The sequence below is a fragment of the Corvus kubaryi genome, unplaced genomic scaffold (genome assembly GCF_017639235.1).
Source record: "Corvus kubaryi isolate FWS band 111438036 unplaced genomic scaffold, C.kubaryi_AGA036_p1.0 split2-37374, whole genome shotgun sequence".
NCBI lineage: Eukaryota > Metazoa > Chordata > Aves > Passeriformes > Corvidae > Corvus > Corvus kubaryi.
In genome coordinates, this window is record NW_024582082.1 from 3771509 (window position 1) to 3786844 (window position 15336).

The 15336-nt window shown below is 45.5% G+C and overlaps 1 protein-coding gene across 6 annotated transcripts in view; it reads left to right on the forward strand.

Annotated features, from left to right (window-relative positions):
* The window catches only part of LOC121658106 (ras-GEF domain-containing family member 1C-like), a 76571-nt gene that overhangs the window by 9777 nt on the left and 51458 nt on the right, over positions 1-15336 (forward strand). Inside the window, exon 2 of one of the 6 annotated variants that reach the window (XM_042014561.1) lies at positions 14520-14682. The exons of the other annotated variants lie outside the window; for them this stretch is intronic. The gene's annotated coding sequence lies outside the window, so the exon portion shown is untranslated. The remainder of the gene's footprint in view (positions 1-14519; positions 14683-15336) is intronic. 6 annotated transcript variants of the gene reach the window in all.

Here is a 15336-nt window from a genome sequence, read left to right on the forward strand (position 1 = left end):
TTGCTGTGTTTCATAGAGGATTAGTTACGTGCTGAAAACTGCACCTTGAGATTTCTTCCTGAGCTGGGAGCATGTGTAAAGCTAAGTAAGTGTGTGTCTGGCTGAGTTTGGTGCTTTGTTACAGAGGGGCTGACCCTGGTCCTACATGAGCTGCCAGATAGGGATATCTGCCTCTGTGTGAAATTAGCAGTGATTTTATACAAGTTTGGGATGCAGGATGAGAGCAAGGTCTGGAGAAGGTGTGATGCTCTTCTGCATCAGGGGTGGGATTTGTGCTTCTGCTCCTGGCATGTGCACACACTAAGCAGCATTTCAGTGTGCATTGCTTCAGAACTTCATGAAGGCAAAGCTGCTGCAATTCGTTACTCAGCTGCTGGAACTGCTTTGGATCCTTTGGATCCTTTTGTCTGTCTCTCAACTGGGAGGTTGGAAGCGAGGCTGGCTAAGTGCTGGTGGAAAGTATCATTGCATAGGGTACACAGCTGGGAGAGCATCAGCTTGTCGTTTGCAGTTGTCTTATTTCTTAATGTGGTGTAGTAAATTATAAATGTACACAAACACCTAAGGAGTGTTTCATTGATGAGCTGCCAGACGGCAGTGTGCTTTTTGAAAGTGCGGGTTTGGGGGTTGTTTTTGTTTTGTGGGATAATTTCATTATCTGACACCAGGCATTTCCTAAAAGTAAATTGATCACATGAGGACCATGTGGCCATTAGTGATTCCACTAACAAAATTTTGGGTTTTTTTCATTCCATGAAAGACCTTCTGCACCACAGCCTTTTTATGCTCTATGGCAGTTACTAGCTATTGTTATGTCATTTTAGGAAGGTCATTATTTGCTAATGGGTGTGATGTGGGGCTTGGAAGCATGTGCCACAACATCCTGTAGGCCAGCAGAAGTATTTGAAAGTATAGATTGTTAGGAAAATGTGCAGGAGGGTTGTATAAATAGGGATGGTTATGAGGAGTCCCTCTCGTGGCATTACTCACATGCCTCTCTCCTGGGCTGTAGCAGTGCTAACAGCGATCCCATTTGTGTATTAAAGCAAGGATCTTCTGAAGTGGAACCACAAATGACAGCAGAATTATGATTAAAGGGCGGTCAGTACTGATGGCAAGCCCAACATAACATACAAGCCTGGCTGGGGTTAGGAGAATGTGCCCATCTAATAAACAGCTTAACTTGGTGTATTACTGTGAAATAGAAAGAACCATGGAATATGTGATGTGAATAGTAGGCTGGATTTCCCTGTCACTTCGTATTTATGTTCCTGGAACTGCCCTGGTTTTGCCACGGTTTTGCCACGGTTACTTCTGAATTGCACCCGAGGGAATGAGAGGTGGCAACACCTTTCTTCTTAATCTGGAAACCGTACTATAATTTCTTTGGTTTAGCCCTAGATTTGAAGTTTTCATATCAGATGAAATGTGTGCTAAATACCTTAGCAGTAAGAGTAATTGGTCCAAATGTTTTATTTTTCCAGATCAGCTGCTAACTGATACAACTTCATCCAACTCTATTGAAGAAAATGGGCGTTGTTCTTTTCTCACTAATTGGAGTTGAATTGGGGCATTAAAGGTCAATTCCAGGAGAGATATTAGCAAATACTAAGGCTTGATCCACAGCACTTTGCACTCAATCAATCAGCAATTGCCGTCTGCACAATAGCAGATCGAGTGTCTTTGAGATTGAGAGCCCTCGTCTTGAGTATTGCTTAAGTTTCCTGAAATCAGTTAAATTGAGATAAAGCCAGTGACTTCTTCATGTCTGTTGGAGTTGCTGAAAATTTATGTTCCTCACTGAGAATAGACTGTGCTCTGCTGTGCCTTGGGGAAAGTGGAAACTTTTTCCCTTGGACTGTTAACAGCCTGCTGAATATTTGTATTCTAAAGGTGTTCAACCAGCCACTAAAACGGTATTTCCAAATTGCCTCAAGTCACTTCCTGATCGTTTCTGTAACAGGTATCCAGGTTTTACTTTTTGTAGGCTTTTACATGTGTGAAGTTTCCTTTTAAGACTGTTGTGTCTCCTTCCCCTCCCGTCAGGATTCTTCTTTACATGCCACGTCCAAATATCTCAGTGGTATGTTGTGGAAAGAAAAGCCTGTTGAACCAGGCTGTGTGTTTGGGTGTTTCAGCAAAAAACACAAGAAACCAGAAGTTCTATCCTGCACACCTTCCATCTTGATGTTTTGACAAGCCCCATTTAAAAGCTCTTATGGCAAGTGATTTTTATGAGCACGTGTGGAGGGGAATGTGTAAAGCGCTTGAGATGGTAGGGACTGGAAGAAGCATGATAACTGCTTTGTGTAAGATGATCTGTGTTCGGAGGAGCAAATGGTGCATTGAGATGGCAAATGGAGCGGCAGAGGTGCAGCTGGGCTGTTCCGTAGCGGCGGTACCGCCAGGCAGCTCCATGGAAGGAGTTTGTAGTCGATACCAAAAATTTCCTGCTAGCTTTGAGCTTTCTGATGAATTAATGATATAATTCTCATTGATTTAATTAAATCAGGTTCCAGGGTCTTGATTTGCAGAGTTTTCTGGTAGTAGTATTGCAACTAGGTGGACAAATAGATGGCCTTTATTTTCTTGCTTGCTGGGTGGGGTGTCTGGTGATAATTACTGCATTTATCAAAGCGTCCTTCCACGTTGGAGACGGGCTGGTTTCCACTTTTGATAGACAGAAGCAGGGACAGTGAGATTATGGGACTCGTCCAGCGGCTGCTGTGTGACGTGTCAGAGCACGAGAGTTAAATGCCTGGCACCCTAAAAGCCAGACGGGTCCCCCGAGTCGGGCATCCTTTGGACCGCACTGCGCCTTTGGGCGCGCAAACACCGCGCAGAGCCGGCGCTGCTCCCGCCCAGGGCGTTATCGCCAATTCAAGCTCAAGTGCAAGGACTCGAGGTTTCGGTACCATCCCAGCTTGGCTTTTCACCTGCTGAGACGACGTGCTAATGTCACATTGCTCTGATGAGTTTTGGTTTCTCTCACACGAGTTTGAATGTGCGTTGGCTTTTGTCAGGAGATCAGGAAGGAATTAAAGCTGCATTCTACTTAATTGTTCCTCAACAGTTAAATCATGACAAAATTGCTCCACCCCAACTAGTAAAATAACAATTAAGACGACTTAATTAGAGTCAATATCTGAATGTTATTAGTATCTATCTTTTTATTTCTACTAATTGCTGTGCTGAGTAACAAATTTAATAAGACCAGCTTGTAAGATGAATGACAGTAAAATCATGGGAAGAAAAGAATATTTGGGTTTTTCCTTTAACAGGATTGGAGGAATTTGTATCCATGGGTTAGATTTGCAAAGCCTCTGACCCTCCTCATTGGTATTTTTTTCCTAAAAACAAAGATGCTGTCAGCACAAGTCACCATGTCTCCAAGTGGGTCGTTTACCTTCCATAAAAAATAATAAAGGCCTGTATAAATACTCTCCGTGTGCTGCTGCTGGATTGTATTAGTGAAATATGTCCGTGTTTGTGGTGTGTGCAGCCCTACATTTCATGGCACCAACTTGAAAAATGCAAGACATTCCGGTGAGTTATTTGGAAGACAGTGACAAACCTATTTGGCAAAGCTGTGTCCTAAGGAGAGCATTTCCAAGCACCCAGCAGAGACAGACGTGTGTGACCAGTGCTGGGGGAGCTTTAGCCCATGTGCTGCTGCAAGGATAAGCTGTGGGGCTTTCCAGTTTGCTGGGTTTTCCCAGTGTGACCTATGGGACCAGGTGCTTACAGGCACCAAAGCAGATGGCCATGAAGATCTTTCTGCATGGCTTCCAGAAATTTGAAAGCAGGGTGGTTGTTTTGGGGATTTTTTTTGACAGCTTATGTGCTGTTGGGTCTCTACCGTACCTTGGCATTTCTTAGCCATGTCTTGACTGAGCTTCTTGGATAATCTGTGTGTTGCCAAGACGTGCTGCAGAGCTCAGCAGACGCCGCAGAATCCAAGATTGTGGTCAACCTCTTAAGAAACTTCCACCTGACAGTGCTGGCTGGAGCAGATCAAACCCCTGTACATCTGGTGCCTCCTACACCTGGGTGCAGAGGTTTGCATTGGTGACCAGAGTTGTTTTTTCTTGAGCCAGAGGAACGAGGGTGCTGAGGGATAAGCTGGATTTGGATTTGGGTTGCAAGAGTGTGCCATGGGCAGTTGAGGAGGAGGTTACCCCAGCCACCCTTCCTGCTGAGGCAGTTGTGCTCTGCCTTCCCCATCCAATACAAGAGTGACAACTGATAGTAGAGAGCAAGCAAGAAGCAGCTTTTGCCTGCATCTTTTTATTATTTTATCTAGTCCCTGAGCCTTCACTGTATTATCTCCTTAAATCTCTGTGCCTGACACTTTTGCTTTAGCACAGTTGAATGTATTACTGTCCTGGGTTGTAAAAGAAAAGCGTGTGCTTGCAAGCTTCCCTAGGCTTCCTGGGAGGGTTTGGAGTAAATCTCCCAACATGCAGCTGCCCGCTTCAATGCTCCCTTTTCATGTAGCTCTTTTTTTAGCAGTGACCTGTTGCAAGGATAAGTTGCTATATGCAAATTCGAGATTAAACCTTTTGTCTTTCCAGCATTTTCTGTTTGAATTGCTCAAAAAGGGGTTGCAGGTTCCCAGCTTTGGGCTCTGGTTGTGCAAATGCCCCAGCTGAGGGCTGGGAGTGTTGGTGCATTCGGGGCTCAGTGTTCCTGGGACAGTGAGGGATGGAATTGATAAAACCCATGGGTGAGTGATTTGTGCTGCAAAGTGGGGGCTCTTTTGGCTAATGAATATTGAACTTCTCCTGTCTAACAGCACGTTGTGTCCTGCTCTGCAAATGAGCATCCTTGCGAGAGGCTGAGCTGCAGGCACGGGGGCTGCTGGGGAATTCATTAATTCCTGTCTGGGTGACGAGTGTGCTCCAAACAGGGCTCTGCTGGTCACCCAACAGTTGGTGCCATGCAAGATGACTTTTTCTTTTTTCAGTTGTTCAGTTCTAATTATTTTCCTCTCAAAAGTCTTTTCTCAGGGCTGGCTGCTTTTCTCTGGATGCTTTTCTTTAGCTGCCCACATGGCATTTTCTACATGACAACGTCCTCAAAGAATTGATGTAATGAATTTGTGCACTCGGCAGTCCCTAAATTCAGCTCTATTTGTGGCAGGAGTTCCAAAGGGCAAATGCATCTCAGAAGCATTGTGACTGTTGCATGAAATGGTAATTGTAATGCATGGAAGATCAGCTGCTGATTTATTTTTATTAGTGCAGATGAAAATTACTATGATGTTTCAAGTAGGGCGTAAAATAATATCTTTAATCTCATTCCAGGAGGAATATTAACTTCACATTTTGTATTTCTTTTCTTTCCCAAACCACTGAAAAATGCTTAGTATGTGACTTGAGTGTCTGTTCTATCATGTTTATGTAGGAAGGTTTCTCTATTTTTTTTTCATGCTCATAATAGGAAAAGTGTATTTTGATTCCTGTTGTGTTTTATGTAGTGTAGAAGTTCCAGTTCCTTTGATCAGAAAAGTCTCCGTTTTTAAGCAGAAATGTGCATCTGTCCCCGTAAACAAAAGTAGGAATTAGGAAATGCTTTTCCAAACAGAACACTGCAGGTGAACTTCAATTTAAAATCCACCTGGAGTCAAACATTTGCTATCAGCAAGAATAGCTGGGTAGCCAGAGCTTGTGGAAGGGACAGTTTCTACTTCTGGTTTCCTACAGGTGAGAACTAATTTGATCCTGGAGATTTGGTAGTTACACAAGTAGTTTCTTGGAAGGCTGACTGTAAATGGAGGGTCTGAGCAATGTCTGGGTGCTTGAGTCTTCTCTTTTGGCGTTTCCCCAGCTATCTTGGCACAAGTTTCAGGGAGGATAAGCCCTTTGTAGACTTCAGCTGTATCCTGTCTGTGATGGGTTAATCTGCTGCCCATGCCTCGAGCTGGTTGGCAGCATGAGACCAGCCCTGGAAATGGGAAGTAGTGCTCCTTCCTGCTGCCATTTCAGGGGTGGCACATTACAGGAGGTCAGGGCCATGATGTGTCCCAGCAGCTCTAGCACCCCTGCCTGCTGTGCTGCTGCTGTACAGCCCAGGCCATTCTGGTGGTGTTAACTGATGGCACTGGCCATGCCAAACATCACTGAATAAAGAGTGATGATTCTGCTGGCATGACTCAGCACTCCTGCTCTGATCTACCTCAACAGAGGAGGGTAAGTAAAGTTGTGAATATCTAAGGGTTTTCATCCCTGGATAAGTTAGCAAAAACACGGTTATGGGCAAGCCAGGACTTCGTACCTGCATGTGAGAAGGTCAGTGTGTATTTCTGTGACATTGTCCTGTCTCTGAGTGCTGTTGTAAGAGCATTAGGTAGCAATGGTGTTTCGGGGGGGGGGTTAATTGCTAGTCTAGATAAGCATTGTGGGGAAAATTGTAAAAGGCCTTGAAGAGAATATTAAAGGATTCAAGTATTGCTTGAAGTATTAACAGAAGATGCACATGTAGGTGTGTGCATGCATGTGTGTAATTGACAAAGCAAAGCCTTTAAATTGGAAATCATTGGTACAGAAATACAGTTAAGGGTTTAGAATGGAGTTAGTTCAAACAGCCATGGGGAGAAGTCTGGGTATTAAAGCAGTAAAAGGATGTATTGCAAGGCATTCAGTTCTTTATCAATATATTGATTATACCGAAGGTGGAGTGTGTGCACAGATGGTAGGAAAGGAAAATGTATTTTGGGAAATGGAGAAAATCACTGAAAGTGCTGTAAGATATTCTTAATACTTCTTTCTAAGTCTGGAGAGGATCTTTGAGAGCTTTGCTCTGTGTTCCAGGAAGTTGAAGACTGTCCTCTGTCTGTGAAAAGCTTTGCACAGGTGAAGAAATCAGTGTGGTCTAAGACTCCACAGGTATAAGAGAAAGAAAGTCATGATATGAAAATATTTATAATGACAAGAAATTGTACACTACTAAAGTGACACTTCTGCAGTGAATAATTTTCCATAATAAAAGTCAAGAGCTGGGCATCCTGGTGAGTTGACTTTGACTGTTTGCAGTGAGAGGGCTCAGAGATGTTCCTGAGGAGGCAAGGTTGGTGTTTATTATTCCGCAGAACAACTCAAATAGTCTTTCTCTATTGGTAGCACATAGTCTGCTAAGGGTACTGATCAGTGGGAACAGGTAGAGAGTGTGGTCAAGATGTTGTCTATCCCAAATGCCTTACCTGCCGTGGAGCCCTCTGTATGCAGCGCTGGTGAGCGTCCCCTCACCTGGGCTGAGCGCCCTGTGGGTGTAAAGCTTTTTGTAGGCAAACTTTTGGGAGGAATTTGGAGGAAGTGGCTTTGGGAGTGTTACAGGTTGAGCTGTGCAGAGACCTTATAACCCACACTGCTCTTATGACTGGTCTGTCTGCTGTTGACCTTGCTAGTGTTGCCTCTGCCCTCTCGCAGCAGGTTTAGGGTGTCTGGGGGACTGTGATGGAAGGCTGCCATGTCTGTGTGCTCCAGAGTGAAGTGGGAGCAGGTATCCCTTTGTGGTCTCCACCACTGCTGTTTGCTCAAGCCATGCACTCGCCCACTTGTTGGTGGTGCCCAAGTCCACTGTGGATTTCTGCATAGCACTAGGGATGCCGAGCCTGTCCTGTCCATACCCTGCAGAGGACACACTGCACAGATGCTGTTAACTCCATCCAAACCAGCTCACAGTGCGGGTCACTGTTCACATGAAGGTACACAGTGGCCCCCAGGTACTGAGACAGTGTGAGAGATGTGATGTCTGTGCAGTGCAGGGTATGGAGCCAGTTCATTGCTTTTTACTGCAGAGCATAAACCTGCCCCGAGAGCCTTCTGGTCTCAGGAGGCAGCTCATCCCTCTGTCTCTTGAGCTTTTGTATAACCAATAGGCTGAGCTACTGTGGGGTTTTTTACTACTAAGTGCTAAATCTTTGAATGTACCAGCTCCTGTAGGAGGTATTGGTATTTTTAAGGATTGCTTGGTTTCCGCTTGCAAATACACTGCTTGTATTCCTGGATGAAGATATTCTTGGAATACTTCAGTGTGAACCCTCCAGTGGGCAATCTTTTATTCCAGAATAATGGGCCTTTGTCCAATTTAACATAATGTACTTTGGAAGTGGAAGCCTGTGGTTTGTTGTGCAGGAAATGCACTCATTTACCAAATCTCATTAATTAACTGGCACCTATTTAAGGGAAGTCTCTTCTTTCATGCAGTGTTTAAAACCTCATCTATCATAAAAAGTAGCTCTTTAGTTTTTTTGAACTCATCTTTGATTTTACAAATGATTCCTTCTGCATATTAAAAGTAATTTTTCTGCTGCTGCTTGTTATGAAGAAGGGACCTCAGCTTTGAGAATTACAGTTTGAGCTGTTCAGAGTTGTGCGGCAGCTCTGTGCTTGCTGCCAGAAGCTGGGACTGTGCTCAGGACACTGCGTCTCTGCCGTTCGACATAATATTCTACGTGATGAAAAACTAAAGTAGCTATTTTTTCTTCTGTGTGTAGCCCCCACCACCTCTGAAAGGCACGAGATTAATCTTGTGGCTGCCAATCTACAGAGCTTTGCCCACAGCAGAGACATCCAGCAGTGCCTGCACTGCACCGACTGTGTCAGACAAACCTTGTCGCCTCTCCTCAGCGGGCTCTGTAGAAATAACCGTGCAGACGTTTCTCCTCAGCCACCTCGTCTTTGCTCCTTCCCTTGCATCACTTTGTCATTTCCAGGTCACTTCCCTTGCCTTTGTCAGCATGTTTAGCATTGCTCCGTGTGGGCGCTGCCCTCAGGAACACCGTCATGCATACTAAATCCACGTCTGGGGCCACAGCGTGGAGTGTCCCATCCACTCGGGGGTGAGACACAGCCATAGGGAAGAATAGGCAAGCTGCTGACCTTCTGGAGGTCAGCTCTGTGCAGCCACATGGGCACCTTCTCCTGTCCTCCCAGAGTCAGAGTGCCAGGGTGGCCCTTGTGTGGGTGGGTGCACTGCTTCTGCCACCCCTGGCTGCTCTGACTTGTCTTCAGTGGTGCCTGAGCCAATCTATTTCAGTAATGCAATTATTCACATTGAGCTTAATCAATGAGCCACAGAGCAATCTACTGGTGGCTTCAATCAGTGGAATTACTCTGAAGGATCAAAATGAGCTTCTCTTTCTGAAAATGAAGCTGTCGTTCACACAGAAATGAGTTCAAGGGAATCCTGTTCTTTATGCAGGGCATGCTGTGACTCAGAGTACCTGTTCATGTAAGTCCTTGTCTTGCTGTAACGTAGGAGTAGGGGTCTGTGTATGTTTGGGAGGATGTGGATCCCAAAGCAGAAAGGCCAGGGTGATAACCTTACTGAAAGAATATGAGTAAAGGGCTGCAGAGAATCCTGCAGTTTGCTGTCTCCCTGCCATCAGCACCGGTGCAGTGGATTAAAGATTGTTTCAGTGGGGCCCAGCTGAGTGTCTTGAGGACCATGTGGCATAGCTCAGACTGTGATCACCACCCAGGGTGGAAATTTGTGCAGCTGTCCAGCTGTGAGCTGCTGTGTCTGGTACTGCTGCCACGAGCCTGCTGTCCCCATGCGAGTGTTCCACACACCCTCAGCACCAACCACTGAACACACAACATGTGGGCAGCTCCTCCTGCCTCTTTCACATGTGCTATTCCTTCCAAATTACAGGGATACATGGAGGATTTGAGGGAGTGGGCAGGGATTTGGTGTGAAAGCTGGCACTCCTCTGGGCTTGGCAGGACCTCGTCCAGGCTCACAGCTGTACTAGGGGAGGCCAAATGTGCACCCCTGTCTGAGCGTGCCTCGGCACAGCTGTGGGGAGGAATCCCGCACATTGTCAGCCCCGTGCTGTGATTTTTATGTGCACATCTCTGCCTGCACTGGTTATGTGTTGCTTTGCAAACCTGCCTGTGTCTGCTGAGTAGACCCGAAATACCACAGCGTTGTCTCCTCCCCCACATGTGTTGGATGCCACTTGCTCACTGAGAGCATGGCTTGAGGGTTTTACCCTCCCCGTGAGCTGATGCCAAAAGGGAGACTCTTTCCTCTTTTGGAGCTGTGAATCTCCTCCCTCTCCCTTGCCTCAGGTTTGCACATGGTGGGATTGACAGGAGTGGGCTCCCTGGGCTCATTCTGTGGGCAGTGTTCGGTTTTGATAAGGGGCAGGGCAGTCCTTGGAGGGGTTTTTACCTCTCAGTGTGTTCATTTTCTGCCAGATCAGATTGAACAGACTCATCCCACTTTCTGCCAGTTGCTGTCTCTGTTGCAAGGAAAGCAACAGGCAGCAGTGGGAGAGCAGGATTTCTTCTTCACTCTCTGCATGGTCACACCACGTTATGTTTAACATCCAACTGCTGTCTTGCCTCCTTCTTACCTTGGATGTGCCTGCAAGTGGAAACTGCTGAGCTATTATATGATTATTTTTGAGTTCTGAGTTTCAAAATGCAGCTGCAAATAGCTGTCTAGCTCTATAAAGCTAAAATGTTGGGTGCATGTAGTGATTATTTATTGTCAGATTCTTAATGTGACTGAAGTAAGTGAGAAGCTGATGGTGGGATCCAAATACTTCCACGCTTTCAGAGACCTCAGTTCCCAAGTTGGAGATTAGGTCCAAATGTTCATGGTGATCCTTCCCAAAATGCCTAATCCCAAAGGGCCTAACACTCCCTGCCCATCTTTGGGCCTTCAGCTCAAGTTCTTGAGTTCACTTCCTGTCCCTGGTCATCCGATGCTGTCCTGCAGAGAGGTAAGGGGAAGACAAACCTGAAGGTATTTTGAATTGCCAGAGCCATTTGTATTTTGTATATTTGAAATCTAGCTGGGGAGGAGGGTTTGCTCTACACTACATTACTGTTATTTTAAGGTATTGGTTTGGGTGCTTTGGACAGTTTCATGCTTTATTTGTAATCTTCTCAATATATGTTTATGTGATACAGAAAACCTAGTCTAGGATTCCTGCTGCTCAGTAAAAATAAAGGCATAATTGGAAAACGTCCAGCTGGGTTCAATTTTTCAACTTAAATCAGATCCCTGATTAGGGAGCACAGAATGTGGATGAGAAAGCCAAAGTGCACAAGTAACCAATGTCTCCAAGACACCAGGCTGTCTCTGAGCATGTCTCTGGCATTGGCGTTTCTCTTGATTTATAGGAATAAGCGTGGTCACACTGTGATATTTGTTGGCAAAATGGTAACTTCTCGTGGCAGCCTCTGCAGGCTTCAGGCATCAGTTCAGGAAAACACAGAACCGTCTGAGCAACTCCATCTCTGCTGGATGGGACATGTATATGTTTACTAAATTTTGAGCACATGAGTAGCTTTGTTGGCTGGTGCATTTTGAAGCACACATTTAAGTGATTTACTGACCTGGGGCCTGCATGCAGATGTGAATATTAGAAATGAAAATTAAAGCATCCAGTCCAGATTGCGAATCCAAAATACATCTTTTCAAGGCAGTCTTGAGGATTTAAACAAACATTTTCCATTAAGTTTAATGGAAGATACATGCCTTAACTCCTGTAGACTGCTTTGAAAAGCATCAGTTGAGTGTTCCAGTGTGAAGCCCTGAATGCTGGATGCCTTTGCATTCCAGATATGTTCTGAGCTCTAAGGGTCTTGTAACACCTCCTGGTCACTATTTTGCACCAGGATTCTCACTGCCCTTGTCACACTGTGTTGCCAGCCCCTGCAGTTTTGTCTTTAGCTTCATGGTACTTAGTTAGTTTTATCTTAAATAACAACTCCTCATTCTGAATCAGTACAGTTTCAGTTTCTAGTCTTATTTCTACTTAGCATGTGTTGCAGGGGGAGATGAACATTTACAGCCTTTTAAGTTCCTGAAGGAAGCACTTGAAACACTTGACAGCATTAAGCATAAGTGCTCAGAATCCCGAAGGGAATAGGGATTTGGTAGACTTGTGCATGTGTTTTTAAATCTGGGGGCTTTAACATTGGTCTCCCGACCTGTTGTATTGCTGGGGGAGCATTTGGTGCCAACCTGGCACACACAGTCTCACAGCCTCCCACATGGGCATCAACCAGACACATGCACTGGGAGACTGCGTCTGTCCTGCTGTTTTTAGCACGAACCCCAACTGGATGATTCTCTTACCTGTCTTTCTGGAAAGCACTTACAGTTGTCCCAGCTTCTCATGATGGTCTGCCTTCTTTTTAGTGGTGCTCCAGGGATCCCAGATTGGTGCAGCAAGTGTCATTTCTGTGTGCTATTTGTAGAACTGCTTTGGTTTTTTGGAGGTAAAACTGTTTTCCTTCAACTCTGCCTTTTGTTCATAGGCACGGTGCTTGAGGCAGAGCATTTCATTAAAGATTTATGTAAAGCAGGGGCTGGTCTCTGAAGCAGGAGGATAAAGCTGTGCTTCAGAATGCTAATGGTGAGCTGGAGACGTGCATAATGCAGCACCAGTTGGCACGACCTGATGTCTCATGCAGGAGAGGGAAACTTGCACCATGTTGATCAGTAACTTTGAGGATCATTCAGGATTCAGTGTAGGTGAGGGAACAGAAACACCCTGCAAGCAGGCCCTGCCAGGAGCCCTGAGAGTGCACAGGCTGGGAGGAGTGAAGGGGGTTTGGCTCTGGAGCTGGGGTGGCAGCAGCCACTGCACTGAGCTGTAGTTGTTGGGAGGAAACCACAACCATGTCATTTAGTTCTCTCTCTGCCTGATCCTCCCTTTTCCAGCTGGCATGAGCAGGATGTGGAGGTGAAGCTCAGCTTATGTTTCCTTCACTGAAATCTCTCTGATAACTTCTGCAGTGGCTGAAATATATGGAGAGTGGCCTTTCTTGTGTCTCTGGTTCCCCAGTGCTGTCTTGGTAGGGAATCCAGGGAGTCTGTCAAACATTGAGGCACTCGTGAAAATTTACAATGCACCCAAAAGTGCTGGTGTGGGTGGCTTCATTGAGTACCTGGCAGCTGCTGCAGTGCTGCTGGAAACCTGCCTTATGGGAGAGCACACGTGTTCCTGCAGAGCCAGGAGCAGGCACTGTCCCAGCCCCATCCCCAGCAGCTTGTGCAGAGCCAAGCAGCCTCTGTCTGACAGCACTAACCAGATATCCTACAGCATATGGAGCTTCCCCTGGGCTCCACAGCTGTGCACAGGAACCCATCGTACTCTTTCAGAACAGTGTTGTTTACTGTTCATGGCAGGTGCAGCTCCTGTTCCCCGCTTTGCAGGCAAAGCTCCTTCCTGTCAGGAGGCACCCAAAGCTCCCAGGGACTTCCCAGCCTTCAGCCATGCATTAATGTATTGCTGAGCTGTTTCTTTGGATGTAAAGGCACGACAGGAAATGGGGCTTGTATTCATGGAAATGTAATTATGTATGTTGTGTAAACTAACTAGTAAAAGTAATTCTGGAACTCATAACAGGACAAGATTTGAATACTTATTAACCAAAACAATGGCAGTTGCTGTGTAGGTTGGAATAAACATCTCTATCCAATAGGAGAGGCTGTGTTGTCCCGTCCTCCTTTATAGCCCTGGCAGCTGGAAATGACCATCCCACAGGCCTTGTGTAGGAGGCTTTGGCAATTGTAGTCTTGGATTTTCTCTGCTGTATGGAGACCCTGCAAGTTACAGGATAAAAGACTGGAACAAGCTTGCCTGCACAGGCAGTGCCCTTCCAGCTAATCTCCTGAAGATAGGATCTATATATCCCTTTGAAGTCATTCATGGAGAGCCATGATAATGTGGAAATCTCTTGGACTGTCTCCTTCTGCCAGCAGCTCCAGCCGGGATTGCAGGCCGGACTGCTGCCTTGAATGTGTAAGAAGCAAATGCTGCTGGAGGACTCTAGGCATGCAGACGGTGGTGGTAGCAAACAGCCTTGTTAAGGGATGAGTGGGGTAGGGTTTGATTTGAGGCTGACATGTCAGGCAGAGCAGTGTTAACAGCTCAAGTGTGAAACAACTCTAAGTTGGAGAGCCCAAGGGTGTGGTTGCAGATGGTCCTTGTGGTGTGAGCTCCCAGTTTACATCAGCTGTGTGAAACAATTGCACTGCCTGTCACTGGTGTGTCAGACCCCAGGACTGAGTTGGTTTCACTGATTTCACCATGTAGCTGAATTAATATAGTAGACTGCGACCACTCTCATTTGCAGTTTGTTTTTGAGGTAAGGCTGTCACAAATTGTAAAGTCCAAGCCCCAGTCCTCTTCACATCAATCATCTGCATGGAGGACACCAGCCAAGTGTGTATTTTAACAAGAACACACCTGGAGAAGCGTCTAGTGGTTTTTGTTCTGCATTTGCCAGAGGCAGGTAATGCCAGCTGATAGCTTTTATAAGGGAAAGTTCTGAGAAACTCGAGTTATTCTGGTGCAGATCAACTTGGTTGCAGTGTGAGTAGAGCTATAGATAAAGATTGGCCAATGTTGCTAATCCTAAGCAAGGGATAGTTTTCTATATAGTTCATTTCAAATCACTCTTTCTATATAGTTCTCCTAAACTGTGGAATATGAATTGAAAAAAAACCAAATCTATTTCTTCATTTTTGTGGTTTCCATTTTTTGGCAGTGCCTGTGATGTAGGACAGCTGAATGTCACCTGGCTTACTTGTTGTGTCTTCAGCAATGAATGCAGGCAGCCATCAGCTCCCAGTGACTTTCAGCATCTCTGCAAACAAGCACTGGAAATAGCTTTGCTGATGTACAGACAATGTCGGATCTACAACTAACAGGTTGGCAGTGACAAGTTGTTGTTTCCCAGCAGCTTTGGAGGACAGGGTATACTTGAAATAAATCTATCAGGTAGGATTTCAAATTGGCCAGGGCTGTAAGTAACGGTTTATTGAGCTTATTTATGATGTGGCACCTAGGAAATGAAATGGAGAAATGTCAAGTGCTTTCAACACCAGCCAGCACAGTTTAATGCCCCCTCCCCCTTGCTTGGAAGCTCTGTCTTGGCTTCATGCCGGAAGCATATTATTGTAATAAAACACATTCACATTCTAGGTGGTAAATGGAATTTACCCGATAATTAAAACTAGAAGTAAAATAAATTCATTCATCATCATCATCTCCATTCCCAGCATAGCTGACATTCTTATCACTATATATGGTATAAAAATGTGCACCTTGGGCTTTTTAGCTGTTCATGGTGTAATGACCAAATCCATCTGTGACAGTCTTGGGAATTGAAGCTGAAGCAAAACCACACAAAAGCTAGATCTGAGCAGTTCCCATAAATGATGTTTCCATAGTCTCTTCTCCTGAATTTGGACTTTGGCCCGGGCTGAAGCCCGTCTTCCTTCCAGACTGCTGGTTGTTACCATTGTGTAAAGAACAGCCTCAAGTTCCTCAGCTGAGTAACCATCTGTCTGCCCTCCCACACA